General features: G+C 34.7%; 1 protein-coding gene across 22 annotated transcripts in view; it reads right to left on the bottom strand.

The window, feature by feature from the left end:
- GULP1 (GULP, engulfment adaptor PTB domain containing 1) overlaps positions 1-19,076 on the bottom strand; it is a 264,095-nt gene that overhangs the window by 165,294 nt on the left and 79,725 nt on the right. For 10 of the 22 annotated variants that reach the window (XM_021075382.1, XM_021075361.1, XM_021075379.1 and 7 more), the window contains exon 2: positions 12,325-12,450. The exons of the other annotated variants lie outside the window; for them this stretch is intronic. The gene's annotated coding sequence lies outside the window, so the exon portion shown is untranslated. The remainder of the gene's footprint in view (positions 1-12,324; positions 12,451-19,076) is intronic. 22 annotated transcript variants of the gene reach the window in all.

Here is a 19,076-nt window from a genome sequence, read left to right as displayed (position 1 = left end):
GAATAGAAACTCTATAATTTTCTTCTCAAAATAAAATTTAATATCAAGTCTAAGTTTAAATTATGAAAGGGGATATCAAAAACTATTTTAATAAATCTCATTACCTTGAAACTTACTATGGCTGTTTATATCAGTGTTAGAACACAGAAATAATGTACTTATGTTTTACTTTCTCAAAATGATGTTTTCATCCTTTCTAATTAAAATAAGAGGTTTATCTTAGAATCTCTTGATGCATACTAGACAACATGTAAATAAAACTATAAAACTAACTGAATATGAGGTAAGAGAAGAGTTAAAGGATCTGAGATAAATGAAACATGAGAAGGATTGAGGAGGATGAGAGGTACAAAATGTGGGAGAAGATGAAATATGAAATGTGTCTAGCACAGAGTTGTAATGTCAGATCTTCCCACGAGAAACTGACAAGGGAATACTGACAAGGTGTTTGATATCTGAGGATTAAAATGCTCTCTCTCATGGTTAATATATGTGTTCTTCATACAGTAGTGCAATGGATAAAATAAATACCTGCGTTCTAATCTCCTCTCTACCATTTGATCTTGAGCAAATTTACTTTGTGTGTTTCTGACCCAGCTTTCTCATCTGTAAACTGAGTTCCTACCTCAAAACATACCTCTGAGGATTAAATATGTTAATTTGTAAAGATATCTTAAAAACAGTGCCTGATACTAAGCAACATGTAAGTGTTGGACATTAAAATCAATACTATTAATGTTTCTAGGACTGCCATGGAAGATTTCTGATTCTCAGGAGTTTAGAAAACTCCACTCAAGAATGGAGGGAGCAGGGGAGGAGTTCCCGTCACCGCTCAGTGAAACAAATCTAACTAGTATCCATGAGGACATAGGTTCGATCCCTGGCCCGGCTCAGTGGGTTGAGGATCCGGCAATGCAGTGAGCTATGGTGTAGACTGCAGACGTGGCTTGGATCTGGTGTTGCTGTGGCACAGGCCAGGGGCTACAGCTCTGATTCCACCCCTAGTCTGGGAGCCTCCATATTCAGGTACAGCCCTAAAAAAAAGAAAGAATGGGGGGACAAGGGGAGGGCCTATAAACTTCAAGCAGGCAGATTTTCTAGTCAAATTTCAGGCTCATAGTCCATTAAGTTAAATTTTGATTAGGACAAGTCACCTAAAATATTCTTGGAAGAGTCTAATATACACTTGCTATGAAAAAGTTAAACTCTCCACTGAAATGTAAGTGTACTTTTAAAATTACAATTATTATTAATTACATTTTCTTATAACTAAATTAACCAATAAATATATTTCTAGTATACCTACTAGTAGAGTATATTTGAAGCTATTTTTAAAGAAAGAAGGTCTGCTTACTTAATAGTCATTAGCAAGCAAAATGTTCGAACTCTGAACTATCCTTGAACAACAAAATGTTTATACTTCAATCCAAGTCAGGATTAGCAAATAATTTTATTGATGAATCAAAGTAAACAATGTGATTCAAGCAATTATCAACATTTTTGAAAAAAAAAAAAAAACCTCTTGTAGATGTATCAAATGATTTTCCTAATTGCAAGTATTAGCCAGCATTCAGCCTTTTATAAACCTTATTATGAGACATTAATTAAGCTGTATTATCTCTCAGTAACTTCAAAAAAAGAAAATATTCTAAAGAGGACGTGAGAGTTTTAATTGCCCTATCATATCATCCAGTATGTGTTAACAGAATAGGTGTTTAATATTCTGAAACCGGGTGGAAAAAAACAGAAGAACATGCAAATATGTTCTGTTCTCACAGTACCCTTGGATATGTAAAGTAGATTTAATATTAAAGCTCTAATTTTGCATTCCAGAAATCTAAATACCACTTCAGTCTTACAAAAATTAGTAAAATCTTCACAGGAATGTTATGTCTAATCACCTTACATAAGGCAACCTGGCACTGCCAATGACAACTTACATAAAAGGTTCAATTTCTATGTTTTATTAAATTGCTCATTCACTGACATGGTTTTCAAAATCAAGAGAAAAGTGCTTTCAATACAAATTCATTTCCTATTTTATGTCCAAAAGTAGAAGTTCTTCCCCTGATTTATCTAATGGCTATTTAACCCAGCTGAGGATGTGCAATCTATATCCCCATAGATATTTCAGGGTATTTTATGAAATACCTGGCTCAGGTGGTATAATACTTTATTCACTCATAACTCTTTTTCCTCCTAATTCAAAAGATACTCAATCCTTAAAATTAATTACTTATTTTTAAAAAACTATGCTATGAAAATCTTATTTCAAATGTGTTACAATTTACCAAAAAAGCCTTTTTTTTTCCTCATTGTAAAAGTAATATATGCTCATTGAACTCACCATGCTTTCAAAATGTTAGAAAGAATAAAATTGAAGTCCCCTAAGAATAACCACTGCTAACAGGTGCATTTACTTTCAGCATTTAATTTAATTTAATTTAATTTAATTTTTTGCCTTGTCTGTGATGCTTCTCATTTTATTTTTTTATGTAATTATTTTTATTTTTTTCCATTATAGCTGGTTTACAGTGTTCTGTCAATTTTCTACTATACAGCATGGTGACCCAGTTACACATACATGTATACATTCTTTTTTTCTCACATTATCATGCTCCATCACAAGTGACCAGACATAGTTCCCAGTGCTACAGAGCAAGATCTCATTGCTAACCCTTCTGCACTGCTGATGGGAATGTAAGCTGGTACAACCACTATGGAGAACAGTATGGAGGTACCTTAGAAAAATATACATAGAACTATCATATGACCCAGCAATCCCACTCTTGGGCATATATCCGGACAAAACTTTCCTTAAAAAAGACACATGCACCCACTTATTCACAATAACCAAGACATAGAAACAACCTAAATGTCCATCAACAGATGATTGGATTAGGAAGATGTGGTATATATACACAACAGAATACTACTCAGCCATACAAAAGAACAAAATAATTCCATTTGTAGCAACATGTATGGAACTAGAGACTCTTATACTGAGCATTTAATTTTAGATACATAGAGTGTTGAGATCTTGCTGTAGATTCAGTTGTGTGTCCCAGTTTCGCTTTTTTAACTTTGTTCTTTTTGCATTTTATAATGGTTATTCCCTCAGTGGCACCCCACTACACTTGGGATAATGTCATATTCCTTGCACATTCCCTTAACATCTGCCCTACTTAACCTCGTCACAATCTCTCTCCTCTCTACCTCTTACCCAGCCATGTGTACTCTTTGATCCAGCTGCACTGAACCACTTTCAGTTCTTCTAATGAACTATGCTTCCTCATAAGTGCTGGAGGGTCCATTATACATCCCATTCCTTCTGCTAGGTGGCCTTCCCACTCAGTTCTCACTAGGTGGCCTTCTCTAATATACCCCTATAACAGGCCCAGGGACCCTACTAGGAAAATGGTATCATGTACCCGCCATAAGTGGGTTAGATAGCATCTCCGTAAAATTCATGTTTAATCAGAACCTCAGAATGTGACCTTATTTGGAAATAGGGTCTTTACAGATGGAATCAGCTCATGACCTTGAGGTAAAAATCATTATGGATTTAGAATAGACCCTAAGCCCATGACTGGTACTTTTATAAGAAGGGTATAAAGTACTCTAAGGCCACATGAAGAGGGAGCCAAAGATCAGAGTTAGGCTGCCAAAAGCCAAGAAACACCATCAGCTACTAGAAGCTGGAAGAAACAAAGAAGGTTCCTCCCCTAGAGTCTCTGGCAGGAGCATGATGACCCTCCTGACAACTAGATTTCAGACTTCTAGCCTCTAGAATTTTTGTTGTTTAAAGCCATGCAATTAGTGGCTCTTTGTTACAGAAGCCCTAGGAAACTAATACACTTCCCATCCAAGGCTTACTGAAATGTATTAACTGTTGTACATGTTTCAATTCTAACTAGACTACAAGCTCTAAGCAAAGTAAGGAATAATACTATTGTTTATAGTTTTATGTTCACTGCTCAGGATAGCACTTAGCACATGACAGGCAATTAATAAGCATACGGATAAAAGAAAGAAAGAATAAAATTTTCATAATAGTAGGTATCTATGGAAACCCAAGAAACACTATTATTTAACCCAAGTTCATTTTAATGGCAAAACTATATTTGAGATTTTATCACCATTTAAGTTTGATGGATTTCGAATAATTTTTTTTTTTTTTTTGGTCTTTTGAGGGCCACACTCAAGGCATATGGAAGTCCCCAGGCTAGGGGTCCAATTGGAGCTATAGTTGCCAGCCTGCACCACAGCACCACAGCCACAGAAACGTGGGATCCGAGCTGCATCTTTGGCTGACACCACAGCTCACGGCAACACCAGATCCTTAACCCACTGAGCAAGGCCAGGGATCAAACCCACAACCTCAGGGTTCCTAGTCGGATCCGTTTCCACTGCGCCACGACGGGAACTCCTCGAATAATATTTCTGAAGAAAGATTTTAGCAATTTCTATTGTTTTTACTTGCCCCACCCACATCAACTCCCCATCCTGATTCTAAAACTTTGAAATTCTTTTTGGGAACCTAACCACCCTACATGCTGGCAGTCTCTGGAGAATCATTAATCAAGTGCCATGGCTCTTAGCAGAGGACACATGATTCAAACCCAGCCATGCACACTCCTTTTGTGAATGTGGGAGGAATAGCATTAAACTACATTATTGGTCCAGATTTAGCTCCAAGGAGTACCTCTCACAGTCCCCACTTCCTGCTTTCTAGATCTATCGCAAGACATGTTTCTACAATATTTTCTTAGCCTGTTTGCTGAAAACTCCATCTTGTCCTGTTTTACTTTATCCCATCTTCCTGCTTGAAAAACAGTCACAGTGCTGGTAAATGACTTACGCTTAAGAACAAAGACCTAAAGGCATAAGCTATTCATAGGGTCAACTGAATGAGGACATAATGAGTTGGTCTAGGCATGCTGGACCTGTGCAGAATGGCATGCCATTTGCACAAGCATGATATGTCCTCTAAAGAATAAGACAAAGAGGAACCTCATGGCCAAGCGGTTTATGAGTGGTGGTTAGCAGAATATGCATTAGCAAAGAGAACCAAGGTGCAAACCTAGGCAGGTCAGGTTGCTGCAAATGCGGAAGCACAGGGAGGATTCTCTGGAAAGCTATGTATACATAGCTAACTCAAATTCTAATGATTGTTATGTGCCTAAAGGTCAGAGTAAAAAGCTTAACCTTCTACCAGCTAAGTGGCTTTTAAAATAATAAAAGAACTTATAAAATAGTAAACAAACCCTATATCCTCCATCCATAGCCCCTCCTCACTTGACTTAATCCTAAAGAGCACAGTAAAAGCAGTGTGGTTTCTTGAGGCAGAACTCTTGGTCCCTGAGACCTTGAGTCCCCCGGTTCCCACCTTTACTTAAGATAAATGTCTCTGTGTCTTGTTTTATGTAAACTTTTTTCCTTAAGTTTCACAGCACCTGTTCTTCAGCCCCATCCTGTTGAGCTGGTCTTGGCATAGATCCCTGGAAACACTCTAGCTCCTATTTTTCCTGAGAACTGTTTTTCTGAATACCCTCTGATTCTATGAGTTAACACATATCTTTACAAAAAATGCCTTCTTTGGCTTGAAGTCCCCAGAAATAGTTTTTGTTACTTGCAAATTAAGAACCATAATTGAAAGACTCTTCAGAGGTAGATGTGATTACCACCTAGTAAAGACTACTTGTATAAATAAGTATTGACTGATCACAGATAGTCACTTGATGAAAAAGATTCCAGTTTAGATTGTCAGGCCACCCAATGATGAACCATGCAATTCCAAACCCATGACTTAACCAATTTCCTTCTCTGAGATGACCAATTTCCATCTCTTCATTTACTGCACAATTATGTAAATCCTAGTATTCTTCCTCATTTATTTCTGTCTTTATGTGTAAAAATTATCCTTTTTAAAGATTTTTTTTTATTTTTCACTATATTAAATTTTCCCAATGTAAATTATGCTCCTAAAATCAAAGTAAACCATTTTATAATACTCTTGGGGAATATGGTTCAGAGGTCAAAAAAAATGAATGTTACCTTTCAATAAGTGAAGGCTTTGGTATATCATATACACTACTCTCACAGCATGAATAATTAGTTTACACTAAAAAGCCCACAGTTCACCACTTTGTAACATAGAAACTAATATATGATGAAAAAACCACTTCCCCAGATTTCACTATTTCATTCAAATAGCAATTAATTTACAAAGAAACCATTCATTACAATACTTAACTATACATACAATACTTTTTTCTTTTAAATCTCTTCCTTGAATGTTAATATTATATCAGTAAAGATTAACTTGAGTATCATCAATTATTAGGCTAGAAGTATGGTTTACACACACAGATGTACTGAATATAAATTTTCAATGTACAACCAAAGGTCAGTGAAAGCAAAACGGCTTTCTTCAATCTCTTCAAACGGCTTAAAGATTATTTCCTTTGGTGTTCAAATGCTGATCAAGCATAACACATCTCCTGAATAAGATATGAATTTGCTTTCCACTGAGGGATTTCCCCAGAGACACTCGTCAGACTATAGTGCTGTTTGTCTTATTTATTTTTTTAAATGAATTTTATTTTTTCCACTATGGTTGGTTTACAGTATTCTGTCAATTTCACACATTATTTAATACTCCTTTCTTCAGGTGAAATCCAATTACCCTTTTCAGTATAGGCAGGACTTAATGACTTTTTTTATATATATAATGTTTTTTATTTTATTTTTGTTTTTCTTTATAGCTGGTTTACAGTGTTCTGTCAATTTTCTACTGTACAGCATGGTGACCCAGTTACACATACATGTATACTTTCTTTTTTTCTCACATTATCATGCTCCATCATAAGTGACTAGATATAGTTCCCAGGGCTACACAGCAGGATCTCATTGCTTATCCACTCCAAAGGCAATAGTCTTACTTATTACAATCAAAGGGGGCAAAAGAAATTATACTTCTAGTTCCTTTCTGCTACTTTCTTAACAGTGCATCACATTTTTGTCATCTATTTATTTCACTCCTATTGTCTTCAACGACTACATCATTTTCCTTACACTTGTCACCTAATATATTGTAAGGTCCCTGAGGATATACACTTTAATATTCCTAAAAGCATAAAACAACATTGTAGCCACATTTGAAACTAAACTTCATTTAGGGTCTCAAAACTAAAACTCTCTTTCTGTCACATTTTCTTGACCTTCTACTTCTGCACATTTACACTGAACACACATTTGCCTTTATCCTACCTTAAATTATCCAGTCTTGCTCCATCATTAGTCTATTGTTTCCCTTTCTCTTTCATTTGTTTCCCTGTTAGGCAAGTCTGTGAGTTTAGCCATTTTATGGCTATTTGAGGCCTCCTCTTTCTTCCCTTCATCTTTCTTCTCTTTCATCTTTAATATTAGTTTACAACAGATGAAAACCTATTCTGTGTTGGCCATTATGTTAGACATTCTGCTAGGTGTTTTGGATATAAAAACAAACAAACACATATGATTACTGGAAAAAAGAGAATCTCAGAAAAAGGCAAGCAAAAATGAAAGAATATAATGTATCTGGAAAGTTTACTATAATTTTATAGATCTATACTAAGGAATGATTAAAGATACAGTATGGATTTTAGGAAGGGAAGAGTCAGATCACAAACTAGATCTTTTTTTCTGAGAATGTTAATTATAAAGGGAATTACATAATCCCATTTGAGTTTTCAAAAGCCACTTTGCTAGGAAAGATCTGAAGGGAAAAACTCAGAAACAGATTGACCATTTTAGGGGCTAGACTGCTACTTCTAGAAAGGGATAATAGAAGCCCGCAAACAGTGGCAGAGAGATTGAAAAGAAAGGGGTAGATGAAAGTAATTTAAGGAACAGAAAGAAATAGACTGGGTTAATCAATGAAAGGCTGTAAGTATTGAGAAAAAAGTAGAAATTCAAATTAACTCTAAGGTTTCCAATTTGACTATGCAAATGAATAGTAATTAGAGAGATAGGAGATACAAAAGGAAGATCATAATTTTTAGGAATGTGATTCTAATCTCTGGCTTGCACAGTTTGGTCCATCTACACAGATATGTCGAACAAACATCACACAAACGGAGGCATTTGGAAATCTGATAGAAGATTCTCAGATGCCTTCCGAAGATCTCTGCCTCCTATTCCTCATGCCCTTGCGTACTCTGCCCTTGAATGTGGCCTGGACCTATGACTCACTGCTAAAATATGGAAGGCAGCAAAAAAGGGCTGTGTGCTAGTTTCCTGTGGCTTCTAGAACAAACTACCACAAATTGAATGACTTCAAACAACAGAAATTTATTATCTCATGCTTTGGAAGTCCAGAAGTCTGAAAGTGAGGTGTCAGAAAGGCTATACTTCCTCTGAAGGCTCTATGGGAGCTTCTGCTCTTGCCTCTTCCAGTTTCCAGTGGCTCCAGGAGATCCCTGATGTGTGGTTGCCTCACATCAGTCCTTGCCTCTGTCTTCACAGAATCTTCTCTCCTGTCTTCCTCACAAGGACACATGTTATTGGATTTAAGGCTCATATGGTTAATCCAGGATGTTCACACTCCAGATCCTTAATTTAATTCTACCTACCTTTGAAGTCTTCACTCTTTTTCCAAATAATGTCACCTTCACCAGTAACAGAGGTTAGGACTTGGGAACATAGCTTTTTTGGAGGCCATCGCTCAACTCACCACAAATGGGATGACACTTCCTAGATTTGGTTATAAAGGAATGTGGTTTCTGTCACGGGTGCTCACTTTTGTTCTTTCTTGGATTTCTTGCTTCCATATTAGGAGGCAGCTCTACAGAGAGAGGCCCTCCATGGCTAGGTTTGGACCCTTTAGCCCCAGTTGAGCTGTGAAATGACTGTAGTTGCAGTGGACAGCTTGAGTGCAACATTATGAGAGAGCTAGAGCCAGAGGCTTCAGCTAAGCTGTGCCTAGATTTATAGCCCACAGAAAATTGTGAGATAATACATAGCACTGTCTTAAGCTAAGTTTTGAAGTGATTTATCACACAGCAATTGAAAACTAACATGGAGCTCACAAAAATGTCTAGGCTAGGACAGCAGTCATTAAGACAAGCCATGAAAGTGGATTTGATTTTGCATTTAAGATGTATCTATTAAGTCAACATTGTGGTGAGTTTTATTTAGATGTGTATTTATATCTGTAATGATAAATGGCAACCCACTCAGTAAGAATCTTAGTCTCAGGAAACGAAAGACAAAACCACAATGAGTAGCATGACCAAGGAATGTAAATGGTGTTAAGGTACGTAGCAAAAGGAAGAAGGATCTGGCCTACTTTCCAAAAATTAGGAAAGACTTCCTGGAGTGGTTGAATTCTCAAATTCCACAAACTTATCTACGTAATATATATATGACATATAACCATGTATTAACAAAGATCCTTTTCCTTTCAACAACACAAAATTTAAGGCACCTCTAAATGCTAAGGACAATTTTCCTGTCCATTATACTAAGACTTCTATAACAAATTTATTTAAGCTCTAAGGACAAGAACATATATCCACTTTTGTGACTGCTGGAAAGGCTAAAGCTAAATTATATACACAGTGGCTATGAATCAAATCAGGTCATTACTTCATACTTCACACGTTTTGTTTGGTGTTAACTTATTTTCACTCATACTTTTTTTTACACTTATTTTTACTCATACTTTTAAGGAAACTTGTATCACTCTTTATACTAAATGAGTCTTTAATTATGTAAAAAATTACAATGAAATTTTAAAACTCCTTGAGGGCTCTAGCAAAGGTAGGAGCAAAACTCAATGAGAGAACAAGTAAAACTAAACCTATTATTTTACCAATACAAAAGTCCTACTTTTGCTATTTTCCCCCACATCTGTTAGCCATTAAGACGTTCTTTTTGCTTAAGATAAAAGACCTTCTCCTTAATCTTCCACCACTTCTACCACTTCCTTGTTTTTTATTTTTACTGCTTTTACCCTAGATGAAGTTTCACTGTTTCTTGTTTGAATTCTTTTCAAGTTTGGAAAATACTGCTTCTAGCATAATCTTTGTTTTTTGTTTTTTTGTCTTTTTGTCTTTTTAGGGCCACACTCATGGCATATGGAGGTTCCCAGGCTAGGGTCTTATCTGAGCTGTTGCCACCAGCCTACACCAGAGCCACACCAGATCCGAGCCGCATCTGCAACCTACACCACAGCTCACAGCAATAACGATCCTTAACCCACTGAGTGAGGCCAGGGATTGAACCTTCAACCTCATGGTTCCTAGTCAGATTCCTTTCCACGGAGCCATGACGGGAACTCCCTAGGGTAATCCTGAACAGACTTGATGTCTTAGGGAAAACTGTATCAGTTGCTAACCCAGTACCTGAATCTCAATATAATTAGTTACCAATTAGTCTTACCTGGAATATGATTCCATTGTTACACTGTCATGATGTATTATATTCATTTGTTTGCCATGCACGTCTTACTCACTACACTATAAGAGCCTCAGGAGAAAAGACAATGTCTTCTTTATCTTTTTTCTACAGTTCCTACCATAGTGCCTGGCAAATAGCAAGTGTTTAAACAGATGCTAATGAAAATAAACCAGAAAAGTCTGCAAATTATTCTCCCTCCCTTTGGATTTTCTCTCTCTTCATTAGTCTAATGCACATATCACATCTAAATTAAGCTTCTTAGAATAAATCATGGATCATCTTATTCCCCTGCAACTGTCCCTCATCATATAATGATGAAATATAAATGCCAAAGTACAGGAATCAAATCACAGAACATATTTCCCAGTACTCTGCTGTATCTACCCTATCTTTCCAATTTCCAGAATATCCCCTGGGCTTTCTCAACCCTGTATCTTTGCTCCAATTGGCCCTTCATTAAAATGTTCACCTTCCAAAGTTCTACCTCCTCTAAAAAACACAACTCAACTGGTCTCTCGTTTGTGAAGGGTTCAATTCCCAAGATGAAAGTATCATCAGCAGTTGCCCTTTAGTTTTACTTCTTTCTTGACACTTAATATATCCTACCTGTACCCAGGAACTGAAATATGTTTCTTATTTTGTCTCAATTTATTGAAAATGAGAAGAGGCAAGCACTTTTGTGCTTTCCTGTCCCTAATGTCTGCCATCACTACCATCATTGCTCAAATAATCATAGAGCTTGGGTTTAGTGCAACAGTAAGTTTTCAATAAATATTAACTGAATAAATATATACTTGCTGTCATCTACAAATAATGTATTTTTAGACAGAATGAAAGGATTATTCATATATAATATTCACTTTTTTTCCAGGCTTAGTCATGCAAGGGTTGCTTGCAACCAAAATTCAGAATCTTAACTTAGTTTTGTATTTTTAATTGAACACAAACCAGGTTTTGTTAGGGAAATTTTTTTGAATGATATGATTCAATGGGTTAACAAATGTTTTTAGAAACAGCTAATGAAAACTATAATTCATTACCACCTTATGGAGGTAAAAATTCAACAATAAGAATAAAAAGCCTTTATTATTTATTTATTTATTTATTTAAATTTATTTTTTTCCCACTGTATAGCAAGGGGATCAAGTTATCCTTACATGTATATATTTTTCCCCCACCTTTTGTTCTGCTGCAATATGAGTATCTAGAAATAGTTCTCAATGCAAAAAGCCTTTAAAATATCATAGCCATTGGGTCAGAGACTCTAATTTTAGTAACTCCACTAATGAAAAGTGAGCACCGTGTATACATCAATTTATCTATAAGGATATTCTCCAAATAATAAACTCAATCTAAAAAATATTTTAAATCATTTATTTTTTTCTTTCTTTTTGGCTGCACCCATGGCATGATGAAGTTACCAGGCCAAGGAAAGAACCTGCACCACAACAGCAACCAGAGCCACGGCAGTGACAATACCAGATCTTTAACCCACTGAGCTACAAAGGAACTCCTATTTAATCATTTATGTTTATATTAACAGATACAATGGAATATATGAAGTAGTCATTCATATTCTCAAATAGAACAAATAGATTTGTTACAAAAATAATAAAGAAATTCAACAAAGAATACATATAATATTAGCCCAACCTGTTTTAAGGCAAAAGGTACCAAAACAAAAATCAAATGATATAGAACAAAATGATAACAGATGTTGTTTTTAAAAAAGACTCATTCATGATTTGTTTTATTTTTACGTATTTTACTATTTTCTATAGTAAAACTTTATAAATAATTGGTATTAAAAAAACAACTTTTATAGTTTCAAATATTTTTTCAAAATGTTAAGTACATAAACAAGCAATCCTTTCTTCTTACCTGGGTAGATATGTTCAAATACAGTTGAAAGAATATGCGACACTTGACTTTCAATCATACAGCTGCCATCTGAATTGTCCTTCAATTACTTTCTGCCTTGTGTATATTAGATGGAATCACATATAACTAAAAATAAAGTTAAAACTGGACTCAGTAGAATTAATCAATAATTACATTTTTGTGTATTTTAATTTAGATATTACAATACATATTGTAAAATTCTAATATTTCCTGTGAAAGTTCAAGAAAGTTACCCAATAATAGGAAAACAATAGTAATGCATGTAATTTTATTTCAAAGGTAGAATAACAGATTGTTAAAGAAAGTCAAATAGTAAGACTGCTAGATAATGAGTTAAATGTTTTAACTCATGGATAGGTTACTATTAAGATACAGTGATAGTTAGTCAACAGTATACCCCCTTTGTCCCTCGAGCTGTGCAACAACTAGGCCCAGCTATCTCTTTTACTTATTAGCTAATTAGACTAACCAAGCACATACTCTGTCCCTGATTAAGAAGGTGAAACAGAATTCGAGAAAAGCACTGATCTATTTTAACTTTCATTCCACTTTGACTGTTATGGAGAAGCATTATGGTAGCTTATCCTTCTATTTATTCTCATGCTATAACTAGAACAGACATAGCGGATGATTAAGATTTTTACATTTTTATTCCAACAGACAAAGGGAAAAAGTCCTTCCAGATGCAACAGCACAAATCATGCCTTTCCTTAATTCCATGTCAAATGGACCTCTGATATCAATTTAAATAGCAGCAGAAAGATTCATAGTATAGTATCTCTTCTTGCCAAAACAGCAACAATAGCTTTTTTTCTTTCTTTTTTTTGAGGTGGAGCAAAAGTACAGAAACATATCTAGCCTCCATAATTCTGCCTATTTCCATCCTTCTGATACAGATCATTGATAAAGCCAGACCTATATATATTTACTTCTAAAATTATAAAGACAGACCTCAAATATTTTTTTTTTTTTTTTTGCCTCTTTGTATCTGAACCATCTGAATACTCTGAAACTATCTTTTTCCAACTTAGCCACAGTTTTCTTTAGAGGCCTGTTTTATCTATTTGTTCATCCTATTCTTTTTCATTTTCTAACATAACTTTAGAGACAAAGAAAGAAAGGATTTTAGTTTAGGAGGCCCCAGAGACAAACTCGGGGTCAATAATTCAAGTAAAAAAGCTCTCTTATTTGGGAGATGCTGAGGGGGAGGGCCCATGGCAGATCATCATCAGCATCTCACAGAGAAGGCAACAACTGAAAATCTGAATTAAAATATAAGCAGGGTATATTTTAAGGCCATTTATAAGTATTTTATAATTTTAGTGAAAAAAAAATTTATCTCCCCAGTGATGCTATTATTTATTAGATCATATGCATGGTTTCTCTTAGTGTTGACTCTCAAGGTATATAAATGATACAACTCATTTTATCTTTCTTCAAAATGCATTATCACATACTTCTAGCTTTAAAAATAGATCTGTTCATCCTGCATAGGAAATTTCAAACATGGCACAGCAAAGGTAACCATGAAACTACTTCATGACTTCCAAAGTGATTATCCAAATCAAATCAGTTTTTATTTTGTGTCAGTCTTGGAGAAGGGAGAGAAAAGAGGAGACAAGATTAGTTCTTTTTAGCATAATGGCTAGTTCTTTATTTATTTTGTGCAAATACTAGTCTAATGGGATGAAATAAGAAGGAAATCACCCAAAATAACATAAGTAACTGTTAAGGAAAAAACTGTTCAAAAAAATTACTGTTAAAAAGAAAACTGTTCAAAAAAGTACAGCAAAGTAAATATTTTACTTAAAATGGTTAATTCAACTTATCTCCACAGCTTTTATTTCTATCTCAAATCGACTGAAATCCACTCTCACTGTGGAAAATACTTTTCAACATAGAATATTTTATGCAATGTGACAGAATAAAGAAGAACACAAAAATACCCACATCAAAAAACAAGAATGAACTTGTGCCCACTTCTATCTTTCTCCTTGCAGGAAAATGACATACACTCTGAAGCGAATCTATTATTCCACTGTCTTATATGATTTAGATTTGTTCATATAAAGGATATCTTAAATATTCTTGAAAAAAAGAAGTGCTTATAAGCTGCATTTTTTAACATATTTTTACTTTCAAATATAAAATCTTGATTCTTAAATTTTTAGTATGCACAATTAATACACTCAAATTTATTCTTTTTTCCCACCATTTGTTCTACATAATGAAATCCAAAGACATACGTGAAATTAAATGAGGACAACCATTTCTTTACCGAAATCTTCGTTTTTTTCTAACAGTATTAGTTTAAGAAAAACATTATTAACATTGCTATATAACTAGATGCCTCAATTTGTTAATATAATACTTTCCATATTTAAATATTCCATACATAATAAAACCAACCTAAACAAACATGCCAAGCTAAAAGCTATTTTTACTTGTCATCAAATGAAATAGAGACCACCCTGAAATAAAGACCACCATTATTATGATCTTAAAAATTTTTTTAAAAATCGTTTGACTACTTATTTTCCTTTTTATAGCTAGCTCCAAGAATTCAGCAATATTTTAAATTAATTTGCAAAATGTTGCAAAAAAAGTTTCCTGGTAATTCATTTCTTATTTCTATCTAAAACATCCAAAGTCAAAATATATGAAATCAGATCCTTGGCCCATGATTATCTTTTTTGTTTTTCTTTCTTTGTCCTGTGATTTTAATTACATTTATAGTACAATTTTCATTCTAACTGTTCAAGCCAGAAACCTGGCATTATTAATCCCTTTTATTTCCCTTACCATCTACATGCAGTTAAATCGGAATAAATTCAATTCTACTTAATACAGAACACTCCACTTTGTTACCTCTCCAAGTTTACGTCCTCACCAACCCATCAGTAGTCGGCCATAATTTTCTAACAAATAATCTAACCACAACACCCTCTGGACAAAGTCCAAATGACTTAGCATGCCTGAGCATCTTAGTCCAAATGCCTTAGCATCTTTCCTTAGAGATGCCTTCTCAAATGTTTTCACCCTAATGCTCTAGGCAAGGAATACAAACATGAGATGATTGTCATAAGCAGCCTGAGGCAAGCTTTTCCTGCACGTTCTAGTCTTCTTAGTGAGGCAGTGCCATCCATCCAGTCCTAATGATATCCCTATGCTCTAAGGAAAGTAAACCCGGAAAACTAATTTAGTTCATTAAACAAATATTCAATGAATACCTACTGAATGCCTAATAGTACTAGTCATTAGAGAGAGGAAAATCCATTGATACCCTCCTTTGAATCTGTCAACCCAATAAGGACTATGTTAATGGCAAAGTGAGGTACTGAAGAAACATAGAGAAGGTTCAGGAAAGTCTTCCTTAAAAATATGAAACCTATGAACCATCAGTTCAGAAGGTGTCAATGAAGAAACTGGTTAAGGTCACAGCTGGTGGAGGGAACATCATAAGCAAAGGCACAGAAATGAGAAAAGAACCTGCTACTTTTAAGCACAGGTAAGGGATTAGGTATACATGACTTGAAAATAGAGTTTATGGAATTAATTTATAAGACATTTCTGCAGTACAGTAAGGCCATATCAAGAAGCCTCCTGAATGCTATGCTATGAAATTTGGATTTTATCCTAAAGGTGATATGAGTATGAGAGGGAAAACAAGGAAGTGGTGTAAGAAGACGTATTTTAGGAAGATCATGTGGTTCATGTGGCTCTGAAGTGACCATGAAAGAAAGAAGGTGAGACCAACACATTGCTTGTTAGGAATTTGTGTATATTTGTTAAACGGCAATGGAAAACAGAAATAGACTCAGGGCATTCATATTTGTAAGACATAAAAGGGCAATGGTGCTTGGGATTTAATTAATGTAAGAAGAGCACAAGACCAAGGCAGCCCTGGTTCTGGTCTTTCCTATTCTCAGAGATGTCAAGCAGGAGCAAGAATTGACATCATCCGTTACAGTTTCATGTGTGTTTTAAATTCTTAACCCTCAGCTCTCAATATGGTAAAGAAGAAAGTGATAGAGGATGAGATATGACAAACTATTTCAGAATTAATAGCAATTTTAAGTTCACGAATTTAAAAACAAATTAAATCTAGCTCTTTCCTCTCCACTTAACATGAAACTTTTAGCAGTGCTTTGAAGCTGTCACCAGCAGGAAATTTTCCTAATTAGAAGAAGTAGGAGAACCATTATCAAGTCATTTCGTCTTTCTGCTGCAATCAGTGGAAAACACAAGCCACTTTCTATGAAACTTTCGTTATTATATTTTTCAGCGTAAACAGGCTAAGGTAAAGTATTAGTTCTTTTTAACATTAGCGCTTCACAAACTCTGACCTCTCAAATATTTAGATCTTGTTATGTAAAACACCACCTGGGCACTGAGATGGTTTCAAAGTAGTGAAAACTGGGCACGGGTTAAAAATTTACTTGAGTTTGTGAATATGTATGATAGAGTGAAATTCATACTGGGGTAGATTAACTTCTTAATGCGATGGAAATTTGAAGAAGAAAATAAATCTGATTAGAGAAAGGAATGGAACATTTAGAAATGTTTGGAGGAAAGAGGTGAGGGAAAAAGAAAAAAAGAGCAAGAAATCCAGACCAAAACCAAAAGTGAGAGCTAAAGGAGAGTGAGCATTTCTCCCTTAGTCAGTAATCAAAAATTCTGGGACTTCCTCTGATTGGGCCAATAAGGTGACACACACATCCCTAATCAATCACTTTGGATGTAGACTCACTGACTGTCATAGGCCAATGGAGATACAGATAATGGCCAGTTTGCTTTAGACTCACGACTACTATCCACTATGAAAGATGAATTTCACCAAGGAAAAGCTGACCTGTTATAAACACAGTGGTAGGAAAATTAACAAATAAACACTAACTATACATTATATAAATGTGCCACACACGGTGCCTGGCACATTAAAAAAAAGACAATAATTCAAGACAATTATTATGATGATGAATTGTTTAAAAGTTCCATACTTTCAGAGTATAACTAGAACTGCAATACACATCTTCATGTATAACCATTTGTGCTCATCTCAAGTTACTCCTTTATTACGTCTTCCTAGAAATGAAATTACTAGGTGAAAAAGTATTTGAAGTATTTTCTTATATATCACCAAATAGCTTTCTAGAAAGACATACCAATACAGACTTCTACCAACAGCAGATGATAATGCTAATTTCAAGCCATGCTAATTTCAAGCCATCCTTTCCAGCAATGATCTTTTTTCTAATCTTTTGACAATTGGATTATAAAAAAATTCTCTTTTTTCCTGAAACGTACACTGCTTTAGTTGCAAGTGAAGTGCAGCTTTTATGTGTTTAATTTATTAAATATTTAATTTATAAGGTTTATTTTCCTTTTGATGTGACTTTTTATTTTTATATTTTGACAAGGTTTTTTTGAGATTTTCATGCAAGTCTCAGGACCTTTGAACTTTTTTAGTTTCCTCTGCCTTCATTGTTCTTCTCTCAGATTACTACATTTATTTCCTCAACTCCTCCATTAAATTAGGAAGACTGGTTTGTATGTTAGAGTTCCCTTAATGTTGGATACATATTTTACACACAAAATAATACAAGTTGTTAATCCTTATATTAAGATCTGAGCTATGAATTGATACAAAGGTATTAAAGCAACTAAGTCATTATCAAAAGCGTCAAAGACTTTTATTTAATTAATGGTTAAAATTTTATTTCTCTAATATATTTTACAGATTTAATTACATTTAATTTTTTTGAATTAGTTATCTTATTCACTGTATCTCCTAATACTAGGACTATTTCTAAAGCACTGCAAATATGGATTTCAGCACCAAGTTATTTGGGAATAGAATTTTTTTCAAATATTCCCCATTTTTAAAAGGCACCTTCTCTCCTTCCTTCATTCTTTCTTCCTACCTCTTCTTTCCACTCTTCTTCCTTTCCTTCCTTCAACTTAGAAGATGAAAATTATGAGTCACTATTCTTTACTATAGTACTTAATACAATAAAAACATATTCCAGCAATTAAATTTATAAATTAAATTTACAAAACACCTATGCTAAAAGCCACTCAATTTTTAAAAGACTTTACATTAATACCCCAAAACTGTAAAACTGTGTAAATATATTTCAATATGTATAGAAATAGAGCACCTGGAGTTCCCATTGTGGCTCCGAGGAAATGAATCTGACTAGGAACCATGAGGTTTCAGGTTCGATCCATGGCGTTGCTCAGTGGGTTAAGGATCTGGCGTTGCCACGAGCTGTGGTATAGGTCACAGACATGGCTTGGATCCTGCATTGCTGTGGCTGTGGCGTAGGCCAGCAGCTGTATCTCCAATTCACCCCCTAGCTTGGAAACCTCTATATGCCTCAGGTGTGGCCCTAAAAAGCCAAAAAAAAAGAAAAGAAAGAAAGAAAGAAATAGAGCACCTATTCATCAAAGGCTCTTATTAAGCATTTTGGTAAATAGTCCACAATAGAGACTATTCAAATGAAGGGAATCAAGAAACTGTGGTTGATTCCTTAATGAAAAATTGGACCAGAAAGTGTTCATTAACTTGGATTACATAAAAAGTCATTAGTTTAATTTTTCCAGTCCTGTGGAGTTTAATTTTATTCACATTAATATCCATGAAATGAATAATGTATTTAAAGGCAAATTTCTGTGAGTTCTAATGCAGCGTTCCAATTTCCTACAGTTAAGGCAGGGGGTAGGGAGGA

The sequence above is a fragment of the Sus scrofa genome, chromosome 15 (genome assembly GCF_000003025.6).
Source record: "Sus scrofa isolate TJ Tabasco breed Duroc chromosome 15, Sscrofa11.1, whole genome shotgun sequence".
Classification (NCBI taxonomy): Eukaryota; Metazoa; Chordata; class Mammalia; order Artiodactyla; family Suidae; genus Sus; species Sus scrofa.
Note: the sequence above shows the minus strand (reverse complement) of the source record. Positions and strands in the feature narration are given on the sequence as shown.